The 14,817-nt window shown below is 36.4% G+C and overlaps 1 long non-coding RNA gene across 1 annotated transcript; it reads left to right on the plus strand.

Moving 5' to 3' along the window:
- Positions 1–5,998: 5,998 nt before the first annotated feature.
- LOC306806083 lies at positions 5,999–12,021 on the plus strand. Its single transcript, XR_013775387.1, has 3 exons — positions 5,999–6,100; positions 10,859–10,974; positions 11,878–12,021. It is a non-coding gene; the product is annotated as an uncharacterized lncRNA (long non-coding RNA).
- Positions 12,022–14,817: the final 2,796 nt, after the last annotated feature.

Consider the following 14,817-nt stretch of genomic DNA (forward strand, 5'->3'; position numbering starts at 1 on the left):
GAGGGAGTTGGGGTTGTTCAGCCCGGAGGAAAAAAGGTGAGAACTGAAACACCTTCCAGTGCTGAAAAACATGAGAGCTGAAAATGGTCCTTTGGAGTGGAAGGACAAGGGGAATGGCTGTGCATTGACAAAAGGGAGGTGTAGAGCAGATGTTACAGATAAATTGTTCCCTGTGAGGGTGGAGGGGCCCTGGCAGGAGCTGTGGCTGCCCCTGGATCCCTGGCAGTGCCCAAGGCCAGGCTGGATGGGGCTGGGAGCAGCTGGGACAGTGGAAGGTGTCCCTGCCCATGGCAAGGAGTTGGGAACTAGACAAGCTTTAATGTCCCTTCCAACCCAAACCATTCTCTGAAAATGAGATACAGAACCCCCACACCTCCACCTTGATCACATATAATGCACGTGTATAAGAAAAATGTTTTTGTCTGGAAAATTTCCTTCAGAAGTTGCCATTTTCTAATGGGGAAATGTATTTGGGAGATGTCTTCTGAGACTTTCCTGAAGTTTCATTAATATTACCAGGCTAATTTATACAATTTAATAGCTACATTGCCCATGGTAATTTCATTAATGGAATTGTTTTGTATATTAGTAATAATAAAGGGATTTGAAATATTTCCCAAGTACCATGTGATTTCATTTTCCATGAGGGAAAAGACTGGAGCTCAGTTGTCTTGACTAAAGCAAGGAGTAATGGTACTTAAAGTTTTGAAGTTTGTATCAACCAAATATAGAAACCTGAAGTTTCATCTGATGTGCAATCTATATGCAGGACTTGATATATCACATGATTTTGCATTTTAACAAACAAGAAAAAAATATTTTAAATTTTTTTTTTCACTTTTCATACTGTCAGAATTTGGAGAAATACTTTTATTGTAAAAGTTTTATTACGTATGATACTGCATGCTACTGACACCTACAAGTTTAGCCTACCTATACTGGGTTTCAGGAACAGAAAACAATTCTTTCCACGTTATTCATTCTTTGACTGTGATTACAGCTTGTGCCATGCAAATCAAAAGTGAAATGGTGAGCCATAATTATCTTCCTTTCATTTATCCATTCCTCCAAGGATCATCATTCCAAAATTAATTTTGTGTTGAAGGTATGGACTGTGAATTTGGGCACAGCCTTAGGCCAAGGTCCTTCTTGGGGCCATGGTGATGATGTCTGGTAGCTCTAAGACAGTATTTCTCCATCTACCATTAGTTTAATCCCTGCTTATGACTCAAGTAATTTTCAGCTAAAACTTGCTGACTGTTAAAATGGGGAAAACCTTCTTATGCACTTTGAGATATAAGGCTTGATCTGTTTGAAAACAGATCAAATTGAAAATTCCACCTCTCTGCAACCCCTTGAGAAGGCCAAATAGTTTGCAGACCAAACTGAAACACCTTCCTGCATCTGCAGATCTGTTTGTACAGGAGGGCTGTGTGCTCTGCCTGAGCCAGAACTGTTTGCTCAGCAGCCACAGGTTTTCCTCTGTGATCTAACCTGGAGGCAGATCAGACCCCAAACAGATCATCATCTGTTTCATTCTCCTGAAATTAAAATGTGCTGACTCTTGTGAAGTAAAGCAGTTCCTGGGAAGTTTTAGAAGTCATTGATGGCTTTTCCAAGTCCATTATCCACTTCAACTTTTTATTATGCTGATATTATACAAAAGGAGGGAGTAGAGCAAACAGAAAAGAAGTTGTGTAACAAAGGAGAAGATTATAGAGAGATAGAATACACTCAGATCTTTATTACAAAGAGGTTCTCTTCCAGTGATGGGAGAATATTAGGGGTCTTTAATGGCTAAATGTTTATTATCTGTAAAAAATTATAAAGATTTAATGGGCTTAAGTGCAAAGCACACAGGAAGGGATTTACCTATGGAGAGAAAATCATGATTTTAAGCCTAAGATTTTTTCTGAACTGTGCTAACCCAAAATGATTTCCCACTGTTTCCTTTCACTAGACACTTGCAGTTCCACTTTATGCTGTTCTTGGGAGCAGTAATTTAAAGAGGATTCTGGAGATGAAGCCCTCCTTGCTTCTTGCCCATGTTGTCTCCTAGGAGGTTTTTTGAGGACGCAAGGAAACAGTTCCTGTCTCTATATTTAAACATCCAGCTGGTATCTAAGAGACTGTAGCCTCCCAGGCCACCTCAGACAGGCAGGGAAGGGACAGCAGATACTCTGAATTACCCTCTGGAGGATGTGAGGTTAAGAAAACCTGCCCTCAAGGAGTTTTGCTCCACTGTGGTGAGAGAGCCACAGGAGACTGAGGCTGCCACAGCTTGGAAAGTCTAAATGTGCTCTGGACACTGATTATCCCACTAAGCTCAAACTGGAGGGAAAAATACTTTGTGGTAATAGCAGAGTAAACATTTACAATTTAGTTGGTAATCTAGTTATACAGCCAAGAATTTTATGTAGTATTAGATTATTATATCCCTGTGTTAGAATTCTGGGGGTTTAGGAACTGGTTTTCTTATTTTTTAATCTCCTTTTTTTAGAACTTCCTCTTATAAAATTTAATTTGTTATTTTTGACCTTTTTTAAACCATTTTTGACCATTGTAAGACAATTAATACTGTCTAAGATTGTCTTGCAATATGAGTCCAGATAATGACTAGTCACTGAGAATCTTATTCGTGATGGTTTTTATAAGGAATAAGAAGTAGATGGTAATCCTCTGTTTAGTACAAGCATTTTTAAACTTGAAAAGAGAAATGAATTTTTGACATCTTACAGTTTACCAAAATGAGCATCTCTTGGTTATTAATTCTTTGGGGGTGTCCAAGAAAGAAAAGACTGATTATATGCATGCCAGTATTCTAATATTAACAAGTGTTTTGGATTTTTCCTTCATTTTTAACTTGATAAGGAACTGATAAGGTATCCATGCTAAAAGCACCATATGGTGAGTTTTGATCTCTCTTTATATACATACACATATCCTCATAAATTATGGTATGAAGAAGGGAGAAAATAATCCTCCCATGTATTACTCTAGAGTATGCCAACACAACCATTACACACATTAGTTTCACCAGTAGTGGTGTGGGCTGGATAAGCAGTAGCAGCTTTTAAATTATGCAAGTAGCTTATGAATCAGAGAGATGTTTTGTCAAATGAGTCACTCCCTTAGATAATTAGGCTGGGACAGATCTTGGGGTTTTTAAAGTCTTAATGGATTTTGGGAACTTAAGGCCCTTGAGGGGGAAAAAAAAAAGTTCATCAGCTGCATGACAGCTTTTATCTGTTTGTGTCAGATTCTTGAGTTTACTACAGAGGCACCACCTAAACTGCTGAACTTCATTATAATCATTGGAATGAGCAGTCCAGGAATACTTGGTTGAGCTGATTTTTCAGAGTGTTATGCTTCAAAATCTATTCTGAAATTCAACTTTTGTTTAAAAAAAGAAATCTGGTAGCATATTATTTTATAAGTGACTAGTTGCTCAGCTGTTTGGATCTGTTGTGACAGAATATTTTATCTTCAAGTGGTAAGGAGCTTAATGAAGTATCCAGTTACAGAATTGCTTTCATCTGCTTTCCATGGACTCCAGGCTCATCTTTGATTATCCCAGGGGGTCAGTGTTCACTGTCATACTCAAGAATGAGTAAAAATCACTGGCAGTGCTATTTGCACAGTATTACAGAGAATAACTTCTTTGCAAAAATAAAACTCTTCAGTGTGTCATCAGCCATGCAAGAAGTTCCAGACACATGCAAATGAATGCAAAATCTCATGCTAACTTTTGCTGGTAAAACAATTTGGAACAGTGTTCTCTGTGTGGGAAGATGCCAGTCTGTGAAAGGCTGTGAGGAACTAGATTTGATTGAGTTATTCCATAAGGAACCCGACAATGGAGGAAATGATTCAAGGTATGATGAATAATGTTGAGGTTTAATTACTTCCTTAGGATATGTCACTTTCTGTATTTCCAAACTGCTATCTATTTTTCTCTTTTAAACTCAGTCCATTAGATGTTTCTGATCATATATGATATGGCTTAGAAATCAGATGGATCTTAGAGGCACACATTTAAAAGTTCTTCACATCCTTCCTAAGGGTTTAAGAAAAAAAACCCCACAGTGCTGTGATGTGTGGCTGTGGCACCTACAGCTCAAGAGCTTCTCTTTCCAGAGAGCAATAAGGGACAAGCTTTTTGCATTTCCCAGATACTTTCTAAGGTTCCAGGTTAATTTGCATTTTCTCCCCTTTAAAAGTACTTTTTTACTTATGTTGCCTTTCTTTTTAGTGGCTTTTAACAAATACTTCAGTGAATCCTATCTGCTGTTGCTCTTGAACTTTTCTCTGCCAGTTTTATCTTTCTATTAATTTGTGGATTAATGGGAATATGGATAATCAGTAATGTGACAGTGCTTAGACCTGTTAAACAGTGTAGTGATTGTATTTTCTTGCTGCCTTGTTTTTTTTGCTTGGCACCTCTAGTTTTCTTGCTTTCCCTGCCTCTTTTGTTGTTAATAGTTTATTTAGTGTGGGTGGCAGTTTGGGTTTTGCTTTGGTTAAGTTCAGGATTTATTCCTACACCTTTTTCATTATGTCAGATACATCTTTGCAGAAGTGTTGCTTTCACTGATATATTTTTGCCTGAAAACATGGAAACAGCATGTCACTTTGATATCTAGAAAGGAGGCCCTGTAAGCACTCTCATTCTTTTGAATAATAACCTTCTTTTACTTTCCAGAAGGCAACCTTTTTAATTGAACTCCTTGTTTGAGGCACCTTCTGAAATCAGGCCAGTGACAGCAGTTGAATTGCTAGAAACTGAAAAATAAGTCTGATAATCTGTATTTTTCAAGCTTTAAAAAAATCCTTAATTTTCTTGTGATATACCCATAAATATTAAAGTCTCTCTGCACCTTTGTAGAGAAATAGTTTTTCGATACTCCCGAAACAACATGGAAGACTCTTTGTAATTAAAGTAATAAATTCTCAGATGTGAAGAGTTTATTCAAGCAGTGATAAAACAATGAAGCTTTTTGCCTCCAAATGAGCTATTGAAGTGGTGATATTAGCAGTACTGGAAATGTTTTATTCCCAGCAGCATTGTAACTATTGATGAGTTGACACAGTGAGGATGGCATTGGTTTCAGAGGTGGGTTGCTGACTTAACATTGGGATATGTTTTTATGGCAGTATTTTCCTTCAAACACCAGAAATGTCTTATCTGATTAAGAATTTTATTGTTGTACTTTATAAGCTCATACATAAAATATTATGGAAAACTGATGCCACAACAATTCTTTATTAACATTGATTTGAAAGGAAGATTTTCTGATAATAATTCAGTTGGCTTCAGTAGTATTCAACAGAACAGCCTTATTTTACTGCCCTGCAGTTTTAGTTGAGGCAGCTAAAATCCATATGCTTTATGTGGATGGACAGTGATTTTTGTGTATTGAATAATTTATTTTAGAGAACTGAGCTTCACTTTTGTTTCTGTTTTGTCAGTGTTTTGAAGTAGGGGAACATTGTGAAATTTAAATACAACTTTAAAATGAAAATGAAATTGTGTTGTTCAGAAAAATGGTGGGAAGTTTCCACAACAACATTTCCTCCTGTTTAAAGCCATGCCAAGTCATCCACCTGCATATCAAATGGATTAAAAGTTGGAGTCTCTTTCAGGAGCATGCTTAACCCTGAATATCAGCCTGGGAGAACTGGAGAGAAAGGATAAATGGCATTTGTCAGTTTGTTTAGGGATTTTCCATGGTGTATTGGCAAGAAGGAAGTTTTATAACTTATGGTTATAACATGGGAGAATATTGAGATTTGGAGGAATAACTGCACCAGTTGTGAGCAAAAGGATTTTGATCTTATCAAAAGATCTTCTTTTGTTCACAGCCTTTATACAACAACCACAATAAAGCAAAAAAAAAAAAAAAAAATTCCTATGCATAAATATTTTTATTGTATTTTACATTTTCTTGAAGGGTTTTCCATGGACTTACTGCTTACAGTTCTGGAGTCAATTCACAGCCTTTGAATGATTCCCCCATTCCTGCAACAGCCACTCCTGGAGTTACTCAAAGAGGGACAGATAAAGACAATTAGAAGTTTTCCCTAAGAAGTGGTCCAGTAGGTAAGTTAAGTCCATTTTGTTCTACAGGTGTGGTATTTCCACGACTCCTTCAAAAATTAAGTATTGTTTAATAAGTTTTGCTATAAAAGTTGTAACATCAAGTTAAAACCCATTTTTCTTAATTCTTATGGATGGAGTAAGAAATCAGAACTCCTTTTGGAAACACCAGGGGGAAAAACCATCTGTCACAGGGAACCTATTCCTGGCAAAGATTTCTAAAACCTTTGCAAGTATTCTTCTATTCTAGAACTGCACTTTCTGTTCAGGCGATTGGAAGTGTTGGTGGTGTTGTCTTGCTTTACTGGTCAGGTTAGGCAAATAGAATATTTGAAAAAAGGGAAGTCTGGACTCAGAAATGTCTGGATTAGGCCCCAAAAGTCTTTTTATCTCCCCTGGAATCCCCAGCTGGCTCCTCTATGTACCTTGCAGCAGTTTGTCCCTTTGGAATTTTATTGCTATTTATATAATTGCATGGGAAATTTAAGTGGTGCATAGTGTCTGACTTGTCACTCTTACAGTTCAATTTGAAAATTGGAGAAACTAGCTTTTTTATTCTTTAAATTCTGTCATTTTCCATCCTTCCTGTCATTTGCACACTGAAGGTAGTGATTTTCTTTAAAAAGCCCCAGTTTAATGTGTGTATCCTAGTTTTCTGTGAATATTTGTAGAACTCCAGAGGAGAATGCCTTGTGTGGAATGTGCTTTTATGTTAAGCAAAGCCACCACAAAAATGTCAGTGTATTCACTCAACAGCAGAATTTGTCACTTTGCATCTGCCATTAGAACATGCTACCTAAGTGAAAATACCTTAATCTATTTATTAGAAATTTCTGCAAGTATCATGATATTTTAACATCCAAACCAAGTGGACATAAATTTTAGACTGTATTTCTGGAAAAATGGTGTTGTCATTCTCTAGTGAAGCAATTTTTTTACGAGAAGTGTGTGATAAAAAAGCTAAGTTAAATCTATTCATGAATTTTTGAGTGGTTTACAGACCTGTGTTTCCCTTTTATCTATTTTAAGAATTAGGTGTTTCTTAGACAAGCACATCCCATCTATTCAATAAATGTCTATATTTCTAAATGATGATGAATAAACTCATGAGTATACATGGTTATGGTAGGCTGAGAAGAATTGATAGTTTCTTGCAGTTGTAAAATTTCTGTCTCATTCCTTTTAATCTTTATGTATTTTAGAAAAACAGAACTGGGAAGTTGGAAATACAATCTGGATAGCATGGAAGAATTCAGACTGCAGATTTTTTTCTTGTTCTGAAATGCTGACCACTGGCTGAGTTTTGCAAGTGTTATAAGAGTTCATTTTCCACCTTTAAATATGTGGTTATTATGTTTGATTATGTGTTAGACCTGCTTTATTGTGCTTTTATTGCACTCTGAAGAGATTTGATTTGTATTTTTAAGATACTTAAATGTACTTCAGAATATATTAAAAGAGGAAAGATTGTTTGTAAGGTATTGAATTAGCTGAAAATAACGTGGGTGGTAACTCAAATAGTGTATTCAGTAGATACATAAAGACTAAATTAGAGCTCTGTGTATCCCATTTTTTCAGAGCCAAATGTACTTGAAAATGATATTAGCAAAGGATCCAAGCCCTGAATGTGCATGACATTTTTTTAGGCTGCATTTCCACACCACTGTTCAGGCTAGCTCAGTTCCTAAGAAGAGGAGCCAGATTTTTTTTGCCTCTCCTGTTGTTTTCTGTGTTTTCCTTCAGGACTCCTATTCACCCAACTGCAGAAGCGTTTGCACATGTGTAACACAATGTGACAAACCTCCCTAACCTGCTGTGTGCAGTATTTCAGGGACAGGTTCCAGCCCCCATCAGATGCCAGAGCAGGACAGGCAAGCCCCAGGATTTGCACCTTCCCCTGCTGCTCCCCTTGCTGGTCCAGGGGACTGGGGACAGCTGAGTGTGCCACCCTGAGATGTGGGAGCAGGAGCCTCTCAGATGTGTTTTTTTCAGGATGCTTTATGTGTGGCAGGTGATGGAATGTCTTTCTTCTTCCCTTTAGCCCTTGAAAGGTAGAGATGTACAGCATGAGCCCAGACAGCTCCGTGTGGTTTGTCCTTCACTCATGGTCCTTTACCAGGCATTTGGTCTCTGAACCCATCTGTAGCATCAGAGCTCTGGGAGGATTTGCTTCAAGGATTTATAAACCATTTCTATGTCTTCTGTATCTTAATGACTAATCAGGAACCTTTAGGTTTCCTAAAGTTGGCCTTTCTCTCTGAGCTGTTAATCATGAACATCTGTATGCAGGTATTTAGGTAGATATTTTTGGTTGATGATGCACATTTATTAAGCATTATGAGGGGTTCAGCTACTCTCTACATGTTAATGTGCTGTTCTCCAAGCTAAAATAGAGCATTCATGCTTGATTGATGTTTAAATAATTTCATTATCAAGGAGAATAATGGGATGGACATTGACAACTTGAGAGAAAGCCAATGCTGATTAGAATTACAAATTTGTTAAAAGAAATTATTACACTCTTTGTAATCAGCATAACATGCCTCATTCAAATAGCTTGAAAAACTACAACATTGCCCTTTAAATTCTGTGTTTATAAGTAGAGGGAAATTATCTGTCCTTTTAAGGATTGAGTTAAATAAGAATATTATCCTAAACCAACCTTTTTTTTTCTGATAGGGCTCTTGTAATGTGTGTAAGAATTTTAAGTGGATAAAATCCTATTTAAAAAAGCCATTTTATTTCCTTTGTTAAGGAATTTACTATTTTATTAACTATCTGTTTCTAAAGTGAAATGAAGTAGGAGTAGCACAGACTTACAGCTATATCTACACTTCCCAGAATGGCCCCCTAAAACTTTGGTATTAAGTGCTTAAACAGTTCCTCCAAAATCTCTCCAGCTAAATTCTATAATTGAGTGGAGAGGAAGATTCCACTGGTCTTTAGCATTTGCTCTCTAGGGAGCTGTTGGAAATGTTCATAAACTCTTCTTTAATGCTTCTAGTGCTAAAAGGAACTGAGAAAGGAACTGATGAGTGCCTGAAACTTCCTCTGCCCATGAAGGCAACACCAGAAAATGGAACACTTTGCAATAAAAGTGTTCAACATTAATATGTGCATCTTCATGAGATTGTACAATCATTCTGATGTCAGTGTGACTGCTGAGATATCTCAGAATTTGCCAAGCAGACCAAAAGGGCTGATTCTTCAAGACTTTTTAAAATTTGTGTGCTTGTGGAGGAAGTAAAAGTATGGCAAAGAAATTCAGGCCAGCTCATGTGTCAATGAATACAACTTTGATTTTGTAAATAGGATTAATGGTAGGTGCACAGTTCAGGTATGCTGCCAGATTTTGAATTTTAAATAGTTAAACAGAATTAGTTAAATAAAAATTAAAAGTAAATTAAAATAAAGTAAATAAAAATTAAACAGAATTAAATAAACATCAGAATTTCATTTTCATAACCATTCCAATGTAAACAAGATTTTTACTGATCTACTACTCTAGCAGAGAAATGAGATGTCTGATGTTACCTGCAAGTTTCACTACTTCATTGGTGAATAATTTGAATTAACTGTGTAATTTTCCCTTTGCCACTATCCATATCTTCTGCCCATGACTGAGGGCAGGATGTTTTACAGTAGCCACAAAAGCAGGACTTGAGCTGCTGATTCCCCCTATAAGAATGCAAGGCAACAAGGCAATTAAGTTTTTTGAAAGTCAATCAGATACTTTGGGAACCTCCTGATGTTTCACAAGGATGATCTTTCAGCTGGGAGCATTGATAGTTTCTGCAGAAATGCCAAAGAATTCCTGCAAAGAATTTAAATCTGTAGCCTTGCTCTTCTAAAACAAAATCAACTGAAGGGAACAATCAAGCAGCATTTATAAGAAGAACTCTGTACTTAGTCTTACACTGCCAGCTCTTCACAGAATACTTGGGAAATAAATGACTCTGCTGCATCTTTGAATTTCTGATGCAGTTAAATTTATCATTATTCCCCTTTACTAAATTTTTCTATCCTTTTCCAAAACAAGGACTATATTCTTTCCTCAGTTTCAGAAGCTTCAGTGAAGCTTAAAATTGGTTCAGCTCCATTTCTCCCAATAAAATTACACCTATTTACCCAGCAGGCTTCAACGAGTATGGCTGAGGCACAATTTTGCACAGGATAGAGCAGTGCTTTCCTTCATTTTTTGTCAGTAATATATTTAAAAGAAAATAAATACCTGGTCAGGAATGAGATTTCAGTAATATAAAGTAGTTAAATTTTATTCTTGCATGTGTACTCAAAGGAAGTGGCATAGGAGATGGTTGGCAGAAGCCATAATCAGTGTCACACAAGAGGTTTTATTCCTGTAAGCTTCACATTTACCCTTCTTTTTTTATTCACTTCCAAACTAAGCCATTACTTTGCTTTGTGTCTTTGCTCACATTTCACTGAGTACACCTATTCTTAGTGCTAGCTATGTGTCAAAAAATACACCTGTACTTGCTCTACCAGAGCTGGTAAAGCTGCCTTTCCAATTCTAATTTTTTCCCAGTTGCTAAATAACCTATCTGCATTCTGAAAATCATCAATGCAAAACAGCTGCTACAGTGATACAGTCAATTAGCTGTTTTTCAAACGAGGAGAAATCACTCAAAGAAGGTTTATGCTATAATGAGGATTTTATTTATTATGTCTTTCCTGCTTCTGTTTTTTTAAATGGAGCAAAATATTCAGGTCAGCATTCTATCTTTAACAGATATGTCACAGAAAAGGAAAGAGAAGCATCTGTTCCACCACCTTGTAAATTATCTGCTAAAGGACACCTGCCTAGAAAGTTGTACCAGCCAAGTGTGCAGAAGAATGTCAAGGGTGGAGAGTGATAGGTGAGATGTTAATTGGTGTTTTAGCACCTGCAGAATGTCCAGTGGTGGTACTGGGGGAGAGCCTGAGCTGGGTGGGAGCTGTGTGCTGATATTTCCTTCTCTTTATTTCCCTCTCTTCTCACATTCATTTAGTCCTTGTTCTGACATCCCTTCCTTAAATAATTTTATTGATGTGTGTATTTTATCCTTCACTTCTAAGTTTTATGTATCTTCCACTGTAAGTAAGTTAATCTCTACACATTAAAAAAATTCATTTTATAACCCACCAGAAACCATTTGCAAGACTAATGCAAAAGAGGAGTAAATAAGGATACACACATGCACAAAGTGTTTGACAAAAAAAGAATTTATTTCTCCAGTTCCAAGCCTACAAAATCCTCTTTGACTTCACAGCCAGTTTTTGTGGGTTGCAGGCAAAACTCTTAAGCAAAAGATAAGTAGATTTTGGTTCTGTGCTTTACAATTTGTATTTGCTGGGAAAAACAGGGAAAGCAATTCATGTGCTTCAGCTCCTTAACTGAAAAGAAGATTATTTTATTTTTCCCACAAAAAGGCTTGAGAAGGAAAAACATTTGCTCCAGTTGGCCACAATGGGTGGGGAGCAAGCAGTATGGAAAAAGGGATTTTGAGGACCAAATGTAATAATACTGATCCTGCTCATTTGTATGTACAGCCACTGAAGAGAAACAGTATATTTTGCTAAAAAGTTTTGTACTTTATTTCATTACTAATATATTAATACATTTTCCTAGCATCAGGGTATAGAATAAAGGTAATTCTGTCATGGTTGTTCAGGCTGAATGTTTAAATCACTTTCACTTATCACTGATCACATTCACAAAAATGTAAAAATGGGTTTTTGAGGATGCTGTTAAAATTCTGTTTTATTCCTCTATCACTTAGGACCATCAAATAATACTGAAAGTTCTCATTTGGAAAGATAATAGATAAGAAGAAGCAACTGTGAATATTGTGGGATTTGTCAGAATCACATTTCTTTCTATGCAAGACTTGTCTACATGGATTGTTTTTGAGTTTTTTTCTTAATATGGTCAGTTTTTGTATGCTAATACTCTATTTAGGAGAATTTTAAAAATTTATAGATCTGTTAGATACAGATTTTTGCAGACCAATATTCTACAGTGACTGTAAATAAACGATTTTGAGCCCAGAATTGAACAAACAGCAGCTAAATTAGACAAACCCACCAAACGTTTCTGACATAAAATATCCATGGATTCCAATAAGAGTTTTTGAAGAAAATTCTTAGCCTTGTCTTTCAGGAAAGGCACAGTAAACTGAGATTTGCTGTATAAATGTTTTTGAGATCTGATAAATTTAAGGTATTCATTTTTGAAGAGTTCAGCATGCAACAATTATCTCACAGGTAGAGAGAGAGAGAGCAGCACCTGAGAAATTTGTTGTAGCTGAAGAATCACAATTATTTCTCCTTAAGTGGAAATTTAGTGAACCTGCAACATCAACTTGAATTATGTTGTGTATAATCAATTATTTCACTGCTAGAGTGACTTGTGCTGTGTAAGCTACAAAGGAAAGTCTTGTCCTGGACAGTGGATGAATGTCCTTCCTATAATTTGTATATTTTCTTGTACCAACACTTTAATTATGCACACACCTCTAGCTCTCTAATATTTGTACATTGCCTTTAACAAACCTGCTCACAGTCTTTAGCTTGTCAGAGCATTATGTTCCTCTCCACCCCTCCATTTCCACTGTTTCTCTGTGAAGGTGTAAAGTTTTTTTTTTCTCAAAATTCAGCATTAATGTAAGAAAATGCCACTGCACCTAAAAACATGGTGATAACTTAGACACAGCACTGTCCCCACACTTTGTGGCTGCCAGGGCTCCTCTACTGGAAGAACACATACATATTCTTTCTTTTTAGTGCACAGGGCAAGCCACTGAGACAAGCCCTGGGATGTAAATCACACCTCACTAGAACCTCTGTCTAGAAAAGAGAGAATATGTAGTATTATAGCAGTGGGTTTCTAATTACATTTTAGGAAATTATTGTTTTTTATTAAATGGTGGTATTTCTCTCAAAAAGCAAATAGTTTCTCAGAAAAAGTAATTGTGCTGTTGAAAGTATAATTTTCTTTTAAGATACTTAGAATAGCTTCCAAGTGCAAATGTTTTCAAGCAGCCATTAAGAGTCATTAGAGTTAACAGGGGTGTGATGTTATATCCCAGTAGCTGAATTCCTTGGTAACACCTCTTGCTGACAGTAAGTTACAAGACAATTGCATAATTGATATTCTCAGAGTCACCAGCAAATTGCTAGGAAGAACAGAGCTGTTTCTATGGTTCCAAAACAAAGGGTAAGATTTCACAGGAATTTATGCTTATCCTGCTCAGTCTCAAGTATAACATTTATTACCATAAAAATAGACTGTACTGACTTATGGTTATTGAGGATACAACCACACAGATATCAACAAAATACCTCTGGTCCACATGGAATGACTTTATTTTAATAGCAAGTTGGGAACATCACAAGGTAGTTACAGTGACAAATAGACACTTCTCACTGTTCACTCACTCTTTCTTGAAAAGAATATTTCCGAGGATGATAAAGAGTAATTTAACATGTTTTCCTTGGAATACATGGCACAACATATGAGAATGTTATAAAGGAATTACCAGTGGTAAATTTGATTTGAAATCTCTTGGGTGAGTGGAATCACCTTTCAGCTAGTGGAAATAATATACTTTTAGAGCACATTTTTCTTTTTATTGTAAGAAAAATTTCTGTTGCGTATTTGGCAGTTCTACTTCCAGCACCTTGAGCTTCCAAATCCTTAGTAACTAGAAGCACAGCAAATCTATATGGAATTCCTTCAGATTTCTACAAATGCATTAATTATATATAATTTGGGTCCAGTCCACAAGTGTGAATCAGCCATGAAGAAATCATTGGGAAAAATTCAGTTAAAGACTGAATTTGGACCTGACCAGCAGCTATATTAGCACTTTCTTTTACCAAACAGAGTTGTTTTTGAAACAAAACCACTCTCAGTCAGATCTTTCTGATATATGTTTAGGCAATTTCACTGACTAGATTTCTCATTTCTTTTTTCCTGTTGAAAGATTGCTTATAAACATTTATTAAATGCAAATGGCACAAAACTGTAGGTGTGAAACATCCCTACTAGCAGGGAAACTTAGCCCAAAATAATATTGCAGCACCAAGCAATAACACTTAAGAACATTAAGGATGCCATTAAATAGAAGCAGGCAGCACCTGCTAATTCAAGTTTAGGGAAAGAAAGCAGGGCCCTGGGCTGCATATAATTTTCTTCACTCTTTAGAGAGTTGCTATCTTTATTATCAAAGCATCATGTGGTTCACCCAAGGGCAGTACAGAACTAGAAGCATTGCTTCCCCATTTATTTTTTTTTTAATATAAAAAAAGCACTAAGATAAAAATACTTTTCCATGTAAAAGGCTAGCATTGTACTGGTTTTCTGTGGGACAAATTTTAAAAAGGCCTTTTATACCTTGGGCAAATAATTTCACTTATTCAGCCATCATTTATATTGTCAAATCCTTACAGCCTGATCTGTTATGAAAACAACCTAAAGGGAGGAATTTTCCCTCTTCATGCTTATGTCAGTGCAGTGTGATTCCCATGGCTCTGGGGGACTGAAATGCAACTCAAATTGTAATAAATTCCTCTCCCCCAAGATCTGCATGGGGTCTGAATCTCTCTACACTCAATGGAAACAGCCTGGATATGAAATCTGTACTCACCTCTCCTTAAAGGATTATCAGCATTTAAAATCTGACTGGTTGGAAGGAATAAACTTTAATTACTGCAGTTTC

This window comes from Erithacus rubecula (assembly GCF_903797595.1).
Source record: "Erithacus rubecula genome assembly, chromosome: 10".
Classification (NCBI taxonomy): domain Eukaryota; kingdom Metazoa; phylum Chordata; class Aves; order Passeriformes; family Muscicapidae; genus Erithacus; species Erithacus rubecula.